This window comes from Carcharodon carcharias, chromosome 19 (genome assembly GCF_017639515.1).
Source record: "Carcharodon carcharias isolate sCarCar2 chromosome 19, sCarCar2.pri, whole genome shotgun sequence".
NCBI lineage: Eukaryota > Metazoa > Chordata > Chondrichthyes > Lamniformes > Lamnidae > Carcharodon > Carcharodon carcharias.
Genome location: NC_054485.1, coordinates 85,936,922 through 85,959,143, shown reverse-complemented (window position 1 = coordinate 85,959,143; position 22,222 = coordinate 85,936,922). Strand labels below are relative to the sequence as shown.

Below are 22,222 nucleotides of genomic sequence, written 5' to 3'. Positions count from 1 at the left end.
TTCATCAATATAGTTCTCATTTCTAAACGTTCTTCTATTCTTTCTTTCAGTAAGAATTCCATTATCATACCTATGATTATTTTATAATTACAGGATATTCCGCTTCCTACCCATATGTAATATCCCAGGATACACCAGGCCCCATCGTATTGTAATATCCCAGGTTTTTTTTTTATTCATTCATGGGATGTGGTCATCGCTGGCTAGGCCAGCATTCATTGCCCATTTCTAATGCTCTTGTTAAGAGGGCATCTTAAGAGGCAACCACATTGCTGTGGGTCTGGAGTCACACCAGACCAGCAGATTTCCTTTCTTAACGGACATTAGTGAACCAGATGGGTTTTTATGACAATCGACATTGGTTTCGTGGTCATCATCAAACCCACCAGATTTTTAAAAAATCTCAAATTCCACCATCTGCCATGGTGGGATTCGAACCCATGTCCCCAGAACATTACCCTGGGTCCCTGGATTACTAGTCCAATGACAATGCAACTATGCCACCAAATCCCAGGATACCCCAGGACCTGTCATACTGTAATTTTCCACGACATACTGCGTCCTTTTGAGTTCTAATATTATAGAATACACCAGGTCCTCTTGTACTGTAATATCCCAGATACCCCAGGTGCTGTCGTACTGTAATATCCTAGGATACACTGGGCCCCGTCACATTGTAATATCTCAGCATAGTCTCAATTCCTATTCTCTATAAATGTTGTGATGTCTTTGACATGTTGAAAGTTTATATTTATTTCCCTCTCTCTGGTCCTCAGCCTGTCCTGGGCTGCCAGCTCAGCACCGACCCTCCCTCCTGTGATCCTGGTCTGAGGCTGGGTTCTCTCTAACAGTGAGAAACAGTCTTACCGTAAATCACTACCTTCTCCTCCTCCAGCCCGCTGTGTTCCACCCGAGAGGAATACTCAGCCTGATCCTCCGGATCAAACTCCATCCATTTCCGAATCTGGAAGGTCCTGTCGTGATTGGGTAAGATCCCAGTGGACAGGGTTTCATCGATCAACACTCCGTCTCTCCACAGAGTCACCTCGATAGCTTGAGGGTAAAACCCGGCAACGACACAGGACAGCCGGTTAGAATTACCCAGACGGGTAAAGAACACGACGGGGGCATTTGAGAGAGAAAGAAAGAGGAGTCAGTACAGGAGCCTTGAGATAGAGAGTCCTAGGCACCTCTCCCTTCACTGATTCCCAGTCCCTCCCTCACTCACCTACTTTCACTCACCCCTCACTCAACGATTCTGAGTTCCCCCCATTACTCAGTAACTCTATTCCCTCCTCACTTACAGTTTATCAGTCCAACCTCACTCGATGAATTAGTCCTCCTCACTTCCTGACTCATAGTCCCCAATCACGCACCAACTCCCAGTCCCCCATCACTCACCGACTCTCAGTTCCCCCCTCACTCTTTGATTCTCAGTTTCTCTCTCACTCACCAACTCTCAGTCTCCCCTCACTGACTGACTCCCAGTCCCCACCCCCTTCCTAAGTCAACTAAGTACATTATTAATGAAGCGATTAATAATAGGGCTTTGGCCTGAAAAGTTAAGCGATCATTACTTGACCAGTAGTGTATAAGGATCCTGAAGCTTTTGAGCACTTTATCCAGTGGATAAAGTCCAAATCTGCTTTCAGCAGTGATATTAATGTATGTATGGGTACCTTTGGTTGGATTTTCACATTGAATTAATATTCTGACACCTGCTTATCCTTTATCCTCTTCCAGTATCCACCAAGTACAGAATGAACAAGTGAAAAGCTAATCAGTAGAGCACATATATCTGCAACGCTGTTTTAGTTCAATGTTAAACTACATTTTAACAGCTAGTCGTTTGGTAGTACAGAACCTTGAGTATTGCTGAAAAAAAGAGACATACTGTTGAAGTTTTTCACGTTGCACTCATCAAGATAGAAGTGTCTTGATGCATGCAAGGTGAAAAGCTAAGAGAACATGTCTCTTATCAGCAATATTCTAACATCGATGCACTACTAGCTGATCTTTTGTCTTTTAAAGCAGTGCCAACAGAATTTATTAACGGGTGGTTTACAGTGCACAAAATAACAAAAGGAAGGTATAAATTTAGGCTGGTGTAAATTACTCTACACTGGAGCAGGAAATTCATTTTGTTCCGCAATTTTCTTGATAAATGCTGTGCAGCCGCAGATTATGCGAAGGATTCCTCATGATACATGGAAGGATATTCTCACGGCAAAGTGATAGCGGACGTAATTGCTGTTTCTCAGATTAAGAGGCCCAAGATATACAAGAGAGTGACACAAACGCAAACATATATATATGGCCCAGATATCTAAGAACACAGCTCCCCTCCGACAGAGAGAGAGAGGGAGAAGGAGCGAGACAGAGAGGGAGAAAGAGAGAGAGCTTTCCACAGTGTAGGGAGCATAGATGCAGCTGCATCTCCTCTGGGAGCCTAGGAGGCAAGCTCCAAAACCAGAGTCAGATGAAGAGAGAAAAGCGAGGCTTCCCTCCATGAGGTGGAGAGCCAACAGGAAACTGTTGTAATGAAGCTGCACTCAGCCAGACTTGGAGTGGAAAAATGCACAAGTGGGGAGGGCTCACGGCGTACACCAAGTAGTTTTGTGTGAAACCTTCATGGTGAAAGTTACATTTCGTGACATATTTAGTTGAAGGGGGAGGGCGGCACAGCTGCCATATTGGACTTCATACCATGAAAGGGCGAACAGACCTTGGAATGAAGTCACCAAGTTAAATGCCAAGTCATTACCTCATTATCTTTCTTCACCTTTTGATGTGGTCAGAACTTGGACCATTGTGACTTTTGTGAAGCTGTGCTTTGGATGTAGGAAAACTCATCGAAAGAATAGAGAAGCAGCTTTTGGCATCAGCTAGCAGGCATTAGTTAGAATTGGATCTGCAAGTGGTCATAATGCTAAGTGGAATCGCTTTTTTTTGTGTCTGAGTCAGTTTTTCTTCAGGTGGTTGGTATATCCGCAGCTGCTGCTTTTTTAAATTAAAGTTGTCCAACGTTTTCTTTAAATTTAGCAGCATCCATCATTTCAAATTGTAAGAGATATCGTAATTTTAGTGCTCATTGTCAATTGCGAATTCCAACCTTTGGTGTTAGATCTACGCATAGTTTCTTCAGCTGTATATGGACCGGGATTTGATAGCAGTTTTTGTGACTCAGTGTTCCACCTGATCAGTATTTATGCTATAGTGACAGCAGGATGTGTTAAAAAAAAAGCCTTTTTCAAAGAAAAATATAATTCATTCATATTATTCATCTCGATCTGACCCGCTCTCGCTCACTGTCATGCTGCATCGCAGCTGACCCCCATCCTTCGCCTTGCAAGGCAGGTGCACAGAACCATTTCGGGCTGAGTCCAGCCGGGTCACGTGAATGGAAAACACAAGCCCCCTCCCCACAGGCCTGGTTCCAGGGGTGGGTCCCAGTATCCCTGACCCGGAGCAAGGTTCTCTGTGTTATTTCTAGGACCATCATGGGGGATCTTTGGTGGACCGCTTTTTGTCTAGAACCTCACCTTGCACTTGTTCGCCGAGGGCGACCCTAGCAGGAGTGCTGGCTTCCAGGCGACATAGCTCCAAGGTTCATTGGATCATGCAAATCTGTGGTCATGGTTCTCTCCTGGAAAAGAGTGGGTCACTCTTTCTAGGTGAGCAGTGGCGAATGGCTTCCCTTAGTGGAGGAGTTCAAGTATCTCGGGATCTTGTTCGCGAGCAATGGCAGGGGGGGAGCGTGAGATTGACCAGCAGACCAGTGCCGCGGCTGCAGTTCTGTGGGTGCTCTACCGGTCCGTGGTGGTGAAGCGGGAGGTGAGTTTTGGGATGAAGCTTTCAGTTTACTGGTTGATCGATGTCCCCATCCTCACCTATGGTCATGAACTGTGGATAACGAACGAAAGGATAAGATTGTGGGTACAAACGGTGGAAATGAGGTTTCTCCACAGGGTTGCTGAGCGTACTCTCCGGGACAGGGTGAGGAGTTCCGCAATCAGAGAGAGCCTCGGAGTAGAGTCGCTGCTCCGCCGGATCGAGAGGGTCCAGTTGAGGTGGTTTGGGCATCTGATAAGGATGCCCCCTGGTAGTCTCCCGCTGGAGCTGTACCAGGCACGGCTCACTGGGTGGAGCCCTCGAGGCCAACCCAGGACACGCTGGGAGGATTACACATCTCGGCTGCCCTGGGGATCCACCAGGAGGAGTTGCAACCTGTGGCTGAGGAAAGAGAAGCCTGGACAGCCCTGCTCAGCTTACTGCTGCCAGGAGAAGTGAAAATGGATGGATGAATGATTGCCTCATTAAGTATGCTTGACTGAGAGCCCAGACATCCATTAAGCTTGTTGAAATACCTCCGCCACAGAGAAAATATTAATTGGCATCTCAGGCTCTCTGATTTCTGCTGTCAATTTCACAGTGTTTCTTTACACAACATTAAGTGGGTTCAAGGGTTTGTGGTTTTTGATATTCATACCTTAAAGGATCTGGACAATTTACACTTTTATTGGCTCATAGTGAAATGACTTTTTTCCCCAATGTAGTACAAAGTTATTAATCAATTACTGTTTTTTTAAAGCTTTTTTTAGCACACCTTTCTGTCACTAGAGGGTTCATTGGTTCTATATGGTGTATAGTGGGTCAATGGGCTGGAAGTGTCATCGCTTGATATGGTGGCATGAGGGGCCGTGGGTGTGGATGGAAGGGCAGAATTTGGCATGGGAAGACACGAGATTGCATAGATGAGGCATGGGGAGTGTTGGGGGATTAGGGTGTGAGGAGTGAAAGCCTTTGTGCTTTTATTTTACCAGGAATGAAGTCCCACTGCACCGAGATAAGCCTTTTACACAGCCCTCCTCTGCACCCGGCAGCTTCTGTGGCTGCCACCAATTCCTTATTCCGCTGTTGGCCGGCCTGCACAGGTCCCCTGGCAACCAAGATCCACCTTTCTGGGCACCTTCATCTGACATGGGCATGGGCAGGCCGAGCCAGGAATTTTCCCGACTCACATTGTCCACACTCCCGCCCACTCTACTCAAGAGCATGAAAATCCAGGCCTCAGTCCTCTCTCTCTCTCATCAACTCTCAGGATCACGGCCCCCTCACTCACTGACTCTCAGTACCCCACTCACACACCGACTCTCAGTCCACCTTTCACTCACCGACACTCAGTTCCCCACTCACTGACCCTAAGTCCCCCCTTCACTCACCGACTCTCCGCCATCCCCTCACTCACTGACTCTCAGTCCCCCCTCACTCACCGATTCTCAGTCCCCCCTCACTCACCGATTCTCAGTCCCTCCTCACTCACCGACTCTCCGCCCCCCCATCACTCAGCAATTCTCAGTGCCCCCCTCACTCACAGACTCTCAGTGCCCCCCTCACTCACTGACTCTCAGTGCCCCCCTCACTCACTGACCCTAAGTTTCCCGCCTCACTCACCGAATCTCAGTGCCCCCCTCACTCACCGACTCTCAGTGCCCCCCTCATTCACTGACCCTAAGTTTCCCGCCTCACTCACCGAATCTCAGTGCCGCCCTTACTCATCGACTCTCAGTCCCCCCGTCAATCACCGACTCTCAGTGCCCCCCTCACTCACCGACTCTCAGTCCCCCTCTCACTCACCGACTCTCAGTCCTACCTCACTCACCGACTCTCAGTACCCCCGTCAGTCACCGACCCTCAGTGCCCCCCTCACACACCGACTCTCAGTCCCCCCCACACTCACTGAGTCTCAGTCCCACACTCACTCACCGACTCTCATTCCCCCCTACACTCACCGACCCTAAGTGCCCCCTCACTCACCGACACTTATTCCCCCTCCTCGCTCACCGACTCTCGCTCCCCCCTCACTCACCAACCCTCAGACCCACCTCACTCACTGACGCTCAGACCCCGCTCACTCACCGACTCTCAGTCTGCCCCGCACTCATCGACTCTATGTCCCCCACTCACTCACCGATTCTCCGTCCCACCCGCACTCAGCGACTCTCAGGCCGCCCCTCACTCACCGACTCTCAGTCCCCCCCTCACTCACCGACTCTTATTCCCCCTCCTCGCTCACCGACTCTCGCTCCCCCATCACTCACTGACCCTCAGCCCCCCCTCACTCACAGACGCTCAGACCCCCCTCACTAACCGACTCTCAGTCCTCCCCTCACTCATCGACTCTATGTCCCCCCCTCACTCACCGACTCTCAGTCTCCCCCTCACTCACCGAATCTCAGTCCCCCACCTCAGTCACCGACCCTCAGTCCCTCCCTCACTCACCGACTCTCAGTTCCCCCCTCACTCACCAACTCTCAATCCCTCCCTCACTCACCGACTCTCAGTCCCTCCCTCAGTCACCGACTCTCAGTTCCCCCCTCACTCACCGACTCTCAGTCCCCCCCTCACTCACCGACTCTCAGTAGCCTCCTCACTCACCGACTCGCAGTCTCCCCCTCACTCAACTCCTCTCAGTCCCACCCTCACTCACCGACTCTCAGTCCCCCGCACACTCACCGACCCTAAGTGCCCCCTCACTCACCGACACTTATTCCCCCTCCTCGCTCACCGACTCTCGCTCCCCCCCTCACTCACCGACCCTCAGCCCCACCTCACTCACTGACGCTCAGACCCCCCTCACTCACCGACTCTCAGTCTGCCCCTCACTCATCGACTCTATGTCCCCCCATCACTCACCGATTCTCTGTCCCACCCGCACTCAGCGACTCTCAGGCCGCCCCTCACTCACCGACTATCAGTCCCCAACTCACTCACCGACTCTTATTCCCCCTCCTCGCTCACCGACTCTCGCTCCCCCCATCACTCACCGACCCTCAGCCCCACCTCACTCACTGACGCTCAGAGCCCCCTTACTCACCGACCCTCAGTTCCCCGCTCACTCACCGAGTCTCAGTCCCCCCTCACTCACCGACTCGTATTCCCCCTCCTCGCTCACCGACTCTCGCTCCACACCTCAGTCACCGACTCTCAGTCCCCCCCTCACTCACCGACTCTCAGTTCCCCCCTCACTCATCGACTCTCAGTTCCCTCCTAACTCACCGACTCTCTGACCCCCCTCAGTCACTGACTCTTATTCCCCCGCCTCGCTCACCGACTCTCGCTCCCCCCCTCAGTCACTGACTCTCACTGCCCCCCCTCACTGACCGACTCTCAGTCCCCCCCTCAGTCACCGACTCAGTCCCCCTCCCACTCACTGAATCTCAGTCCCCCCCTCACTCACCGACTCTCTGTCCCCCCTCACTCACAGACTCTCTGTCCCCCCTCACTCACCGACTCTCAGAACCCCCCTCAGTCACCGACACTCAGCCCCCCCCCACACTCACTGACTCTAAGTCCCCCCTCACTCACCGACTCTTGTTCCCCCACCTCGCTCACCGACTCTCGTACCCTCCCCTCACTCACCGACTCTCGGCCCCCCCTCACTCACTGACGCTCAGACTCCCCTCACTAACCGACTCTCAGTCCCCCACCTCAGTCACCGACCCTCAGTCCCTCCCTCACTCACCGACTCTCAGTTCCCCCCTCACTCACCGACTCTCAATCCCTCCCTCACTCACCGACTCTCAGTCCCTCCCTCACTCGCCGACTCTCAGTTCCCCCCTCACTCACCGACTCTCAGTCCCCCCCTCACTCACCGCCTCTCTGTCCCACCCTCACTCACCGACTCTCAGTCCCACGCACACTCACCGACCCTAAGTGCCCCCTCACTCACCGACACTTATTCCCCCTCCTCGCTCACCGACTCTCGCTCCCCCACTTACTCACCGACCCTTAGCCCCACCTCACTCACTGACGCTCAGACCCCCCTCACTCACCGACTCTCAGTCTGCCCCTCACTCATCGACTCTATGTCCCACCCGCACTCAGCGACTCTCAGGCCGCCCCTCACTCAGCGACTCTCAGTACCCCCCTCACTCACCGACTCTTATTCCCCCTCCTCGCTCACCGACTCTCGCTCCCCCCATCACTCACCGACCCTCAGCCCCACCTTACTCACTGACGCTCAGTGCCCCCTTACTCACCGACCCTCAGTCCCCCCCTCACTCATCGAGTCTCAGTCCCCCCTCACTCACCGACTCATATTCCCCCTCCTCGCTCACCGACTCTCGCTCCACACCTCAGTCACCGACTCTCACTGCCCCCCCTCACTCACAAACTTCCGTCCGCCCCTCAGTCACCGACCCTCAGTCCCCTCCACACTCAATGACTCTCAGAACGCCCCTCGCTCACTGACATTCAGTCCCCCATTCACTCACCGACTCTCAGTCCCCCCCTCACTCACCGACCCTCTGTGCCCCCCTCACTCACCGACTCTCTGTCCCACCCGCACTCACCGACTCTCAGTCCGCCCCTCACTCACCGACTCTCTGTCCCCCCCTCACTCACCGACTGTCTGTCCCCCCCTCACTCACCGACTCTCAGTCTCCCCCACAATCACCGACCCTAAGTCCCCCCTCACTCACCGACTCTTATTCCCCCTCCTTGCTCACCGACTCTCGCTCCCCCCCTCACTCACCGACCCTCAGCCCCAACTCACTCACTGACGCTCAGACCCCCCTCACTCACCGACTCTCAGTCCCCACCTCACTCACCGACTCTCAGTCCCCTACACATTCAATGACTCTCAGTTCCCCCTTCACTCACTGACTCTCAGTACCCCCCTCACTCACCGACACTCAGTTCCACCCTCCGTCACCGAATCTGCGTCCCCCCCTCACTCACCGACTCTCTGTCCCCCCCTCACTCACCGACTCTCAATCCCTCCCTCACTCACCGAATCTCTGTCCTCCTCGCTCGCCCCCCTCACTCACCGACTCTCAGTCCCCCCTCACTCACCGACACGCAGTCCCACCTGCACTCACCGTCTCTCAGTCCGCCCCTCACTCACGGCCTCTCATTCCCCCCCTCACTCACCGACTCTCAGTCTCCCCCTCACTCACCGACTCTCAGTCCCCCACCTCAGTCACCGACCCTCAGTCCCTCCCTCACTCACCGACTCTCAGTTCCCCCCTCACTCACCGACTCTCAATCCCTCCCTCACTCACCGACTCTCAGTCCCACCTTACTCACTGACGCTCAGAGCCCCCTTACTCACCGACCCTCAGTCCCCCCCTCACTCATCGAGTCACAGTCCCCCCTCACTCACCGACTCATATTCCCCCTCCTCGCTCACCGACTGTCGCTCCACACCTCAGTCACCGACTCTCACTGCCCCCCCTCACTCACAAACTCTCCGTCCGCCCCTCAGTCACCGACGCTCAGTCCCCTCCACACTCAATGACTCTCAGAACGCCCCTCGCTCACTGACATTCAGTCCCCCATTCACTCACCGACTCTCAGTCCCCCCCTCACTCACTGACTCTCAGTCCCCTGCTCAGTCACCAACCCTCAATCCCCCACTCAGTCACCGACTCTCAGTCCCCCCCTCACTCACCGACTCTCTGTCCCACCCGCACTCACCGACTCTCAGTCCGCCCCTCACTCACCGACTCTCTGTCCCCCCCCTCACTCACCAACTGTCTGTCCCCCCCTCACTCACCGACTCTCAGTCTCCCCCACAATCACCGACCCTAAGTCCCCCCTCACTCACCGACTCTTATTCCCCCTCCTTGCTCACAGACTCTCGCTCCCCCCCTCACTCACCGACCCTCAGCCCCAACTCACTCACTGACGCTCAGACCCCCCTCACTCACCGACTCTCAGTCCCCACCTCACTCACCGACTCTCAGTCCCCACCTCACTCACCGACTCTCAGTCCCCTACACATTCAACGACTCTCAGTTCCCCCTTCACTCACTGACTCTCAGTACCCCCCTCACTCACCGACCCTCAGTTCCCCCCTCCGTCACCGAATCTGCGTCCCCCCCTCACTCACCGACTCTCTGTCCCCCCCTTACTCACCGACTCTCAATCCCTCCCTCACTCACCGAATCTCTGTCCTCCTCGCTCGCCCCCCTCACTCACCGACTCTCAGTCCCCCCTCACTCACCGACTCTCAGTCCCCCCCCTCAGTCACCGACCCTCAGTCCCCCCCTAAGTCACCGACTCTCAGTCCCACCCACACTCACTGACCTTAAGTCCCCCCTCACTCACCGACTCTCTGTCCTCCCCTCACTCTCCGACTCTCTGTCCCACCTGCACTCACCGACTCTCAGTCCCACCCACATTCACCGACCTTAAGTCCCCCCTCACTCACCGACTCTTTTTCCCTCTCCTCGCTCACCGACTCTCGCTCCCCCCCTCAGTCACCGACTCTCACTGCCCCCCATCACTTACCGACTCTCAGTCCCCCGCTCACTCACCGACCCTCAGTCTGCCCCTCACTCACCGACTCTCTGTACCACCCGCACTCACCGACTCTCAGTCCCCCCCTCAATCACCGACTCTCAGTTACCCTCCTCACTCACCGACTCTCAGTCCCACCTCAGTCTCCGACCCTCAGTCCCCCCTCATTCACCGACTCTCAATACCCTCCTCACTCACCGTCTCTCAGTCCGCCCCTCACTCACGGCCTCTCATTCCCCCCCTCACTCACCGACTCTCAGTCCCACCTCAGTCTCCGACCCTCAGTCCCCCCTCATTCACCGACTCTCAGTAACCCCCTCACTCATCGACTCTCAGTCCCCCCCTCACTCACCGACACGCAGTCCCACCTGCACTCACCGTCTCTCAGTCCGCCCCTCACTCACGGCCTCTCATTCCCCCCCTCACTCACCGACTCTCAGTCTCCCCCTCACTCACCGACTCTCAGTCCCCCACCTCAGTCACCGACCCTCAGTCCCTCCCTCACTCACCGACTCTCAGTTCCCCCCTCACTCACCGACTCTCAATCCCTCCCTCACTCACCGACTCTCAGTCCCACCTCAGTCTCCGACCCTCAGTCCCCCCTCATTCACTGACTCTCAGTAACCCCCTCACTCATCGACTCTCAGTCCCCCCCTCACTCACCGATCTTAAGTCCCCCGTCACTCACCGACTCTTATTCCCCCTCCTCGCTCACAGACTCTCCGTCCGCCCCTCAGTCACCGACCCTCAGTCCTCCCCACACTCAATGACTCTCAGAACCCCCCTCACTCACTGACACTCAGTCCCCCACTCACTCACTGACTCTCAGTCCCCCCCTCACTCCCCGACTCTCAGTCCCCCGCACGGTCACCGACCCTCAGTCCCCCACTCAGTCACCGACTCTCAGTCCCCCCCTCACTCTCCCACTCTCTGTCCACCCTTCACTCACCGACTCTCTGTCCCACCCGCACTCACCGACTCTCAGTCCGCCCCTCACTCACTGACTCTCAGTTTGCCCCTCACTCACCGACTCTCAGTCCCCCCCTCACTCACCGACTCTCAGTCCCCCCCTCACTCACCGACTCTTATTCCCCCTCCTCGCTCACCGACTCTCGCTCCCCCCATCACTCACCAACCCTCAGCCCCCCCTCACTCACAGACGCTCAGACCCCCCTCACTAACCGACTCTCAGTCCCCCCCTCACTCATCGACTCTATGTCCCCCCCTCACTCACCGACTCTCAGTCTCCCCCTCACTCACCGACTCTCAGTCCCCCACCTCAGTCACCGACCCTCAGTCCCTCCCTCACTCACCGACTCTCAGTTCCCCCCTCACTCACCGACTCTCAATCCCTCCCTCACTCACCGACTCTCAGTCCCTCCCTCAGTCACCGACTCTCAGTTCCCCCCTCACTCACCGACTCTCAGTCCCCCCCTCACTCACTGACTCTCAGTAGCCTCCTCACTCACCGACTCGCAGTCTCCCCCTCACTCAACTCCTCTCAGTCCCACCCTCACTCACCGACTCTCAGTCCCCCTCACTCACCGACACTTATTCCCCCTCCTCGCTCACCGACTCTCGCTCCTCCCCTCACTCACCGACCCTCAGCCCCACCTCACTCACTGACGCTCAGACCCCCCTCACTCACCGACTCTCAGTCTGCCCCTCACTCATCGACTCTATGTCCCCCCCCTCACTCACCGATTCTCTGTCCCACCCGCACTCAGCGACTCTCAGGCCGCCCCTCACTCACCGACTCTCAGTCCCCAACTCACTCAGCGACTCTTATTCCCCCTCCTCGCTCACCGACTCTCGCTCCCCCCATCACTCACCGACCCTCAGCCCCACCTCACTCACTGACGCTCAGAGCCCCCTTACTCACCGAACCTCAGTTCCCCCCTCACTCACCGAGTCTCAGTCCTCCCTCACTCACCGACTCGTATTCCCCCTCCTCGCTCACCGACTCTCGCTCCACACCTCAGTCACCGACTGTCACTGCCCCCCCACACTCAACGACTCTCAGAACCCCCCTCACTCACTGACACTCAGTCCCCCATTCACTCACAGACTCTCAGTCCCCTCCTCGCTCACCGACTCGCGCTCCCCCACCTTGGTCACCGACCCTCAGTCCCCCCCTCAGTCACCGACTCTCAGTCCACCCCTCACTCACCGACTCTCAGTCCCCCCCTCACTCACCAACTCTCAGTCCCCCCCTCACTCACCGCCTCTCAGTCCCACACTCACCGACTCTCAGTCCCCCCCACACTCACCGACCCTAAGTGCCCCCTCACTCACCGACACTTATTCCCCCTCCTCGCTCACCGACTCTCGCTCCCCCGCCTCACTCACCGACCCTCAGCCGCACCTCACTCACTGACGCTCAGACCCCCCTCACTCACCAACTCTCAGTCCCCCCCTCACTCACCGACTCTCAGTTCCCCCCTCACTCATCGACTCTCAGTTCCCTCCTCACTCACCGACTCTCGCTCCCCCCCTCAGTCACTGACTCTCACTGCCCCCCCTCACTGACCGACTCTCAGTCCCCCCCTCAGTCACCGACTCAGTCCCCCTCCCACTCACTGAATCTCAGTCCCCCCTCACTCACCGACTCTCTGTCCCCCCTCACTCACCGACTCTCTGTCCCCCCTCACTCACCGACTCTCAGAACCACCCTTAGTCACCGACACTCAGCCCCCCCCCACACTCACTGACTCTAAGTCCCCCTCACTCACCGACTCTTGTTCCCCCACCTCGCTCACCGACTCTCGTACCCTCCCCTCACTCACCGACTCTCGGCCCCCCCTCACTCACTGACGCTCAGACTCCCCTCACTAACCGACTCTCAGTCCCCCCCTCACTCACCGTCTCTCAGTCTCCCCCTCACTCACCGACTCTCAGTCCCCCACCTCAGTCACCGACCCTCAGTCCCCTCCCTCACTCACCGACTCTCAGTTCCCCCCTCACTCACCGACTCTCAATCCCTCCCTCACTCACCGACTCTCGTCCCTCCCTCACTCACCGACTCTCAGTTCCCCTCCCCCCCTCACTCACCGACACTCAGTCCCCTACACATTCAACGACTCTCAGTTCCCCCTTCACTCACTGACTCTCAGTACCCCCCTCACTCACCGACCCTCAGTTCCCCCCTCCGTCACCGAATCTGCGTCCCCCCCTCACTCACCGACTCTCTGTCCCCCCCTTACTCACCGACTCTCAATCCCTCCCTCACTCACCGAATCTCTGTCCTCCTCGCTCGCCCCCCTCACTCACCGACTCTCAGTCCCCCCTCACTCACCGACTCTCAGTCCCCCCCCTCAGTCACCGACCCTCAGTCCCCCCCTAAGTCACCGACTCTCAGTCCCACCCACACTCACTGACCTTAAGTCCCCCCTCACTCACCGACTCTCTGTCCCCCCCTCACTCTCCGACTCTCTGTCCCACCTGCACTCACCGACTCTCAGTCCCACCCACATTCACCGACCTTAAGTCCCCCCTCACTCACCGACTCTTTTTCCCTCTCCTCGCTCACCGACTCTCGCTCCCCCCCTCAGTCACCGACTCTCACTGCCCCCCATCACTTACCGACTCTCAGTCCCCCCGCTCACTCACCGACCCTCAGTCTGCCCCTCACTCACCGACTCTCTGTACCACCCGCACTCACCGACTCTCAGTCCCCCCCCTCAATCACCGACTCTCAGTTACCCTCCTCACTCACCGACTCTCAGTCCCACCTCAGTCTCCGACCCTCAGTCCCCCCTCATTCACCGACTCTCAATACCCTCCTCACTCACCGTCTCTCAGTCCGCCCCTCACTCACGGCCTCTCATTCCCCCCCTCACTCACCGACTCTCAGTCCCACCTCAGTCTCCGACCCTCAGTCCCCCCTCATTCACCGACTCTCAGTAACCCCCTCACTCATCGACTCTCAGTCCCCCCCCTCACTCACCGATCTTAAGTCTCCCGTCACTCACCGACTCTTATTCCCCCTCCTCGCTCACAGACTCTCCGTCCGCCCCTCAGTCACCGACCCTCAGTCCTCCCCACACTCAATGACTCTCAGAACCCCCCTCACTCACTGACACTCAGTCCCCCACTCACTCACCGACTCTCAGTCCCCCCCTCACTCCCGACTCAGTCCCTCCCTCACTCACCGACTCTCAGTCCCTCCCTCACTCCCCGACTCAGTCCCCCCCTCACTCACCGACTCTCAGTCCCCCGCACGGTCACCGACCCTCAGTCCCCCACTCAGTCACCGACTCTCAGTCCCCCCCTCACTCTCCCACTCTCTGTCCACCCTTCACTCACCGACTCTCTGTCCCACCCGCACTCACCGACTCTCAGTCCGCCCCTCACTCACCGACTCTCAGTTTGCCCCTCACTCACCGACTCTCAGTCCGCCCCTCACTCACCGACTCTCAGTCCGCCCCTCACTCACCGACTCTCAGTTTGCCCCTCACTCACCGACTCTCTGTCCCCCCCGCACTCACCGACCCTCTGTCCCGCCCGCATTCAGCGACTCTCAGTCCCCCCAACACTCACCGACCCTAAGTTCCCCCTCACTCACCGTCTCTTATTCACCCTCCTCGCTCACCGACTCTCGCTCCCCCCCTCACTCACCGACCCTCAGCCCCAACTCACTCACTGACGCTCAGACCCCCCTCACTCACCGACTCTCAGTCACCCCCTCACTCACCGACTCTCAGTCCCCCCCCTCAGTCACCGACCCTCAGTCACACCCTCACTCACCGACTCTCAATCTGCCCCTCACTCACCGAGTCTCTGTCCCCCACCGACTCACCGACTCACACTGCACCCCTCACTCACCGACTCTCAGTTCCCCCCCCCACTCACCGACTCTCACTTCCCGCCCTCACTCAACGACTCTCAGTCCCCCGCCTCACTCACAGGCCCTCAGCACCCCATCACTCACTGACGCTCAGACCCCCCTCACTCACGGACCCTCAGTCCCCCCCTCACTCACGGACTCTCAGTCCCCCCCTCACTCACCGTCTCTCAGTCCGCCCCTCACTCACGGCCTCTCATTCCCCCCCTCACTCACCGACTCTCAGTCTGCCCCACACTCACCGACTCTCTGTCCCCCCCGCACTCACCGACTCTCAGTCTGCCCCTCACTCACCGACTCTCAGTCTGCCCCTCACTCACCGACTCTCAGTCTGCCCCTCACTCACCGACTCTCAGTCTGCCCCTCACTCACCGACTATCTGTCCCCCCCCTCGCTCACCGACTCTCAGTCCCACCTCAGTCTCCGACCCTCAGTCCCCCCTCATTCACCGACTCTCAGTACCCCCCTCACTCACGGACTCTCAGTCCCCCCCTCACTCACCGTCTCTCAGTCTGCCCCTCACTCACTCATTGCCTCTCATTCCCCCCCTCATTCACCGACTCTCAGTACCCGCCTCGCTCATCGACTCTCAATCCCCCGCCTCACTCACGGGCGCTCAGCACCCCCTCACTCACTGATGCTCAGACCCCCCTCTCTCACGAACTCTCAGTCCCCCCATCACTCACCGACTCTCAGTCCCCCGCACAGTCACCGACCCTCAGTCCCCCACTCAGTCACCGACTCTCAGTCCCCCCCTCACTCTCCCACTCTCTGTCCCCCCCTCACTCACCGACTCTCTGTCCCTCCCGCACTCACCGACTCTCAGTCCGCCCCTCACTCATGGCCTCTCATTCCCCGCTCACTCACCGACCCTCAGTCCCCCCTCATTCACCGACTCTCAGTATCCCCCCTCACTCATGGACTCTCAGTCCCCCCCTCACTCACCGACTCTTATTCGCCCCCCTCGCTCACCGACTCTTATTTCCCCCCCTCGCTCACCGACTCTCGCTACCCCCCTCACTCACCGACTCTCGGCCCCCCCTCACTCACTGACTCTCAGTCCCCCCCTCACTCACCGTCTCGCAGTCTCCCCCTCACTCACCGACTCTCAGTCCGCCCCTCACTCACCGACTCTCAATCCCTCCCTCACTCACAGTCTCTCAGTCCCCCATCACTCACCGACACTCAGGGCCGCCCCTCACTCACAGTCTCTCAGTCCCCCTTGCATTCACCGACTCTCAGTCCCCCCCTCACTCTCCAACTCTCAGTCCCCCCCTCACTCTCCGACCCTCAGTCCCCCCTTCACTCACCGACTCTCAGACCCCCCTCACTCACTGACTCTCAGTCCCCCTCTCACTCACCGACTCTCAATCCAACCCTCACTCACCGACTCTCAGTCCCCCCCCCAATCACAGACCCTAAGTCCCCAGTCACTCACCGACTCTTATTCCCCCCCTCACTCACCGACTCTCAGTCCCCCGATCACTCCCCGACTCAGTCCCCCCCTCACTCACCGACTCTCAGTCCCCTCCTCACTCACCGACTCTCAGTCCCCCCTTCATTCACCGACTCTCAGTCCCCCCCTCACTCACCGACTCTCAGTCCCTTCCTCACTCACCGACTCTCAGTCCCCCCTTCATTCACCGACTCTCAGTACCCCCCTCAATCACCGACTCTCAGTTCCCCTCCTCACTCACTGACTCTTAGTCACCCCCTCACTCACCGACTCTCAGTCCCCGCTCACTCACCGACCCTAAGTCCCCCCCTCACTCACCGACTCTGCACCCCCCCTCTCTCACCGAATCTGAGTCACCCCTCACTCACAGACTCTCAGTCCCCCCCTCACTCACAGACTCTCAGTACCGCCCTCACTCACCGACTCACAGTCACTGACGCTCACTCACCGACTCTCAGTCCAATCTCACTCACCGACTCTCAGTGTCCCCCCTCAGTCACCGACCCTCAGTTCCCCCCTTATTCACCGACTCTCAGTCCCCCGCTCACTCACAGACTCTCAGTCCCTCCCTCACTCACCGACTCTAAGTCCCCCCCACACTCCCCGACCTTAAGTCCCCCGTCACTCACCGACTCTTATTCCCCCTCCTCGCTCACAGACTCTCCGTCCTCCCCTCAATCACCGACCCTCAGTCCCCCCCACACTCAATGACACTCAGAACCCCCCTCACTCACTGACACTCAGTCCCCCACTCACTCACCGACTCTCAGTCCCCCCCTCACTCCCCGACTCAGTCCCTCCCTCACTCACCGACTCTCAATCCTCCCTCACTGACCAACTCTCAGTTCCGACCTCACTCACCGACTCTCAGTCCCCCGCTCAGTCACCGACCCTCAGTGCCCCACTCAGTCACCGACTCTCAGTCCCCCACACACTCAACGACTCTCAGACCCCCTCATTAACCGACTCTCTGTCCCCCCCTCACTCACCGACTCTCATTCCCCCCTCACTCACCGACTCTCAGTCTGCCCCTCACTCACCGACTCTCAGTCCCCCCCTCACTCACCGACCCTCTGTGCCCCCCTCACTCACCGACTCTCTGTCCCACCCGCACTCACCGACTCTCAGTCCGCCCCTCACTCACCGACTCTCTGTCCCCCCCTCACTCACCGACTCTCAGTCTCCCCCACAATCACCGACCCTAAGTCCCCCCTCACTCACCGACTCTTATTCCCCCTCCTTGCTCACCGACTCTCGCTCCCCCCCTCACTCACCGACCCTCAGCCCCAACTCACTCACTGACGCTCAGACCCCCCTCACTCACCGACTCTCAGTCCCCACCTCACTCACCGACTCTCAGTCCCCCCCTCACTCACCGACTCTCAGTCCCGTACACATTCAACGACTCTCAGTTCCCCCTTCACTCACTGACTCTCAGTACCCCCCTCACTCACCGACCCTCAGTTCCCCCCTCCGTCACCGAATCTGCGTCCCCCCCTCACTCACCGACTCTCAATCCCTCCCTCACTCACCGAATCTCTGTCCTCCTCGCTCGCCCCCCTCACTCACCGACTCTCAGTCCCCCCTCACTCACCGACTCTCAGTCCCCCCCCTCAGTCACCGACCCTCAGTCCCCCTCTAAGTCACCGACTCTCAGTCCCATCCACACTCACCGACCTTAAGTCCCCCCTCACTCACCGACTCTCTGACCCCCCTCACTCTCCGACTCTCTGTCCCACCTGCACTCACCGACTCTCAGTCCCACCCACATTCACCGACCTTAAGTCCCCCCTCACTCACCGACTCTTTTTCCCTCTCCTCGCTCACCGACTCTCGCTCCCCCCCTCAGTCACCGACTCTCACTGCCCCCCATCACTTACCGACTCTCAGTCCCCCGCTCACTCACCGACCCTCAGTCTGCCCCTCACTCACCGACTCTCTGTACCACCCGCACTCACCGACTCTCAGTCCCCCCCTCAGTCTCCGACCCTCAGTACCCCCTCATTCACCGACTCTCAATACCCCCCTCACTCATCGACTCTCAGTCCCCCCCTCACTCACCGACACGCAGTCCCACCTGCACTCACCGTCTCTCAGTCCGCCCCTCACTCACGGCCTCTCATTCCCCCCCTCACTCACCGACTCTCAGTCCCACCTCAGTCTCCGACCCTCAGTCCCCCCTCATTCACTGACTCTCAGTCCCCCACTCACTCACTGACTCTCAGTCCCCCCCTCACTCCCCGACTCTCAGTCCCCCGCACGGTCACCGACCCTCAGTCCCCCACTCAGTCACCGACTCTCAGTCCCCCCCTCACTCTCCCACTCTCTGTCCACCCTTCACTCACCGACTCTCTGTCCCACCCGCACTCACCGACTCTCAGTCCGCCCCTCACTCACCGACTCTCAGTTTGCCCCTCACTCACCAACTCTCAGTCCCCCCATCACTCACCGACTCTTATTCCCCCTCCTCGCTCACCGACTCTCGCTCCCCCCATCACTCACCGACCTTCAGCCCCCCTTCACTCACAGACGCTCAGACCCCCCTCACTAACCGACTCTCAGTCCCCCCCTCACTCATCGACTCTATGTCCCCCCCTCACTCACCGACTCTCAGTCTCCCCCTCACTCACCGACTCTCAGTCCCCCACCTCAGTCACCGACCCTCAGTCCCTCCCGCACTCACCGACTCTCAGTTCCCCCCTCACTCACCGACTCTCAATCCCTCCCTCAGTCACCGACTCTCAGTTCCCCCCTCACTCACCGACTCTCAGTCCCCCCGTCACTCACCGACTCTCAGTAGCCTCCTCACTCACCGACTCGCAGTCTCCCCCTCACTCAACTCCTCTCAGTCCCACCCTCACTCACCAACTCTCAGTCCCCCGCACACTCACCGACCCTAAGTGCCCCCTCACTCACCGACACTTATTCCCCCTCCTCGCTCACCGACTCTCGCTCCCCCCCTCACTCACCGACCCTCAGCCCCACCTCACTCACTGACGCTCAGACCCCCCTCACTCACCGACTCTCTGTCCCCCCCTCACTCACCGACTCTCACTCCCCCCTCACTCACCGACTCTCAGTCCCACCCGCACTCACCGACTCTCAGTCTGCCCCTCACTTACTGACTCTCAGTCCCACCCGCACTCACCGACTCTCAGTCTGCCCCTCACTTACTGACTCTCTGTCCCCCCCTCCCTCTCCAACTCTCTGTCCCCCCCGCACTCACCGACTCCCTGTCCCCCGCTCAGTCACCGACCCTCAGTCTCCCCCTCACTCACCGACTCTCAGTCCGCCCCTCACTCACCGACTCTCAGTCCGCCCCTCACTCACCGACTCTCAATCCCTCCCTCACTCACAGTCTCTCAGTCCCCCATCACTCACCAACTCTCAGCCCCCCCTCACTCACAGACGCTCAGACCCCCCTCACTAACCGACTCTCAGTCCCCCCCTCACTCATCGACTCTATGTCCCCCCCTCACTCACCGACTCTCAGTCTCCCCCTCACTCACCGACTCTCAGTCCCCCACCTCAGTCACCGACCCTCAGTCCCTCCCTCACTCACCGACTCTCAGTTCCCCCCTCACTCACCGACTCTCAATCCCTCCCTCACTCACCGACTCTCAGTCCCTCCCTCAGTCACCGACTCTCAGTTCCCCCCTCACTCACCGACTCTCAGTCCCCCCGTCACTCACCGACTCTCAGTAGCCTCCTCACTCACCGACTCGCAGTCTCCCCCTCACCCAACTCCTCTCAGTCCCACCCTCACTCACCGACTCTCAGTCCCCCGCACACTCACCGACCCTAAGTGCCCCCTCACTCACCGACACTTATTCCCCCTCCTCGCTCACCGACTCTCGCTCCCCCCCTCACTCACCGACCCTCAGCCCCACCTCACTCACTGACGCTCAGACCCCCCTCACTCACCGACTCTCAGTCTGCCCCTCACTCATCGACTCTATGTCCCACCCGCACTCAGCGACTCTCAGTACCCCCCTCACTCACCGACTCTTATTCCCCCTCCTCGCTCACCGACTCTCGCTCCCCCCATCACTCACCGACCCTCAGCCCCACCTTACTCACTGACGCTCAGAGCCCCCTTACTCACCGACCCTCAGTCCCCCCCTCACTCATCGAGTCTCAGTCCCCCCTCACTCACCGACTCATATTCCCCCTCCTCGCTCACCGACTCTCGCTCCACACCTCAGTCACCGACTCTCACTGCCCCCCCTCACTCACAAACTCTCCGTCCGCCCCTCCGTCACCGACCCTCAGTCCCCTCCACACTCAATGACTCTCAGAACGCCCCTCGCTCACTGACATTCAGTCCCCCATTCACTCACCGACTCTCAGTCCCCCCCTCACTCACTGACTCTCAGTCCCCTGCTCAGTCACCAACCCTCAATCCCCCCCTCACTCACCGACCCTCTGTGCCCCCCTCACTCACCGACTCTCTGTCCCACCCGCACTCACCGACTCTCAGTCCGCCCCTCACTCACCGACTCTCTGTCCCCCCCTCACTCACCGACTGTCTGTCCCCCCCTCACTCACCGACTCTCAGTCTCCCCCACAATCACCGACCCTAAGTCCCCCCTCACTCACCGACTCTTATTCCCCCTCCTTGCTCACCGACTCTCGCTCCCCCCCTCACTCACCGACCCTCAGCCCCAACTCACTCACTGACGCTCAGACCCCCCTCACTCACCGACTCTCAGTCCCCACCTCACTCACCGACTCTCAGTCCCCTACACATACAACGACTCTCAGTTCCCCCTTCACTCACTGACTCTCAGTACCCCCCTCACTCACCGACCCTCAGTTCCACCCTCCGTCACCGAATCTGCGTCCCCCCTTCACTCACCGACTCTCTGTCCCCCCCTCACTCACCGACTCTCAATCCCTCCCTCACTCACCGAATCTCTGTCCTCCTCGCTCGCCCCCCTCACTCACCGACTCTCAGTCCCCCCTCACTCACCGACTCTCAGTCCCCCCCCTCAGTCACCGACCCTCAGTCCCCCCCTAAGTCACCGACTCTCAGTCCCACCCACACTCACCGACCTTAAGTCCCCCCTCACTCACCGACTCTCTGTCCCCCCCTCACTCTCCGACTCTCTGTCCCACCTGCACTCACCGACTCTCAGTCCCACCCACATTCACCGACCTTAAGTCCCCCCTCACTCACCGACTCTTTTTCCCTCTCCTCGCTCACCGACTCTCGCTCCCCCCCTCAGTCACCGACTCTCACTGCCCCCCATCACTTACCGACTCTCAGTCCCCCGCTCACTCACCGACCCTCAGTCTGCCCCTCACTCACCGACTCTCTGTACCACCCGCACTCACCGACTCTCAGTCCCCCCCTCAGTCACCGACTCTCAGTTACCCTCCTCACTCACCGACTCTCAGTCCCACCTCAGTCTCCGACCCTCAGTCCCCCCTCATTCACCGAATCTCAATACCCCCCTCACTCATCGACTCTCAGTCCCCCCCTCACTCACCGACACGCAGTCCCACCTGCACTCACCGTCTCTCAGTCCGCCCCTCACTCACGGCCTCTCATTCCCCCCCTCACTCACCGACTCTCAGTCTCCCCCTCACTCACCGACTCTCAGTCCCCCACCTCA

General features: G+C 58.5%; 1 pseudogene; it reads right to left on the bottom strand.

The window, feature by feature from the left end:
* The window catches only part of LOC121291265, a 194,066-nt pseudogene that overhangs the window by 1,141 nt on the left and 170,703 nt on the right, over positions 1-22,222 (bottom strand).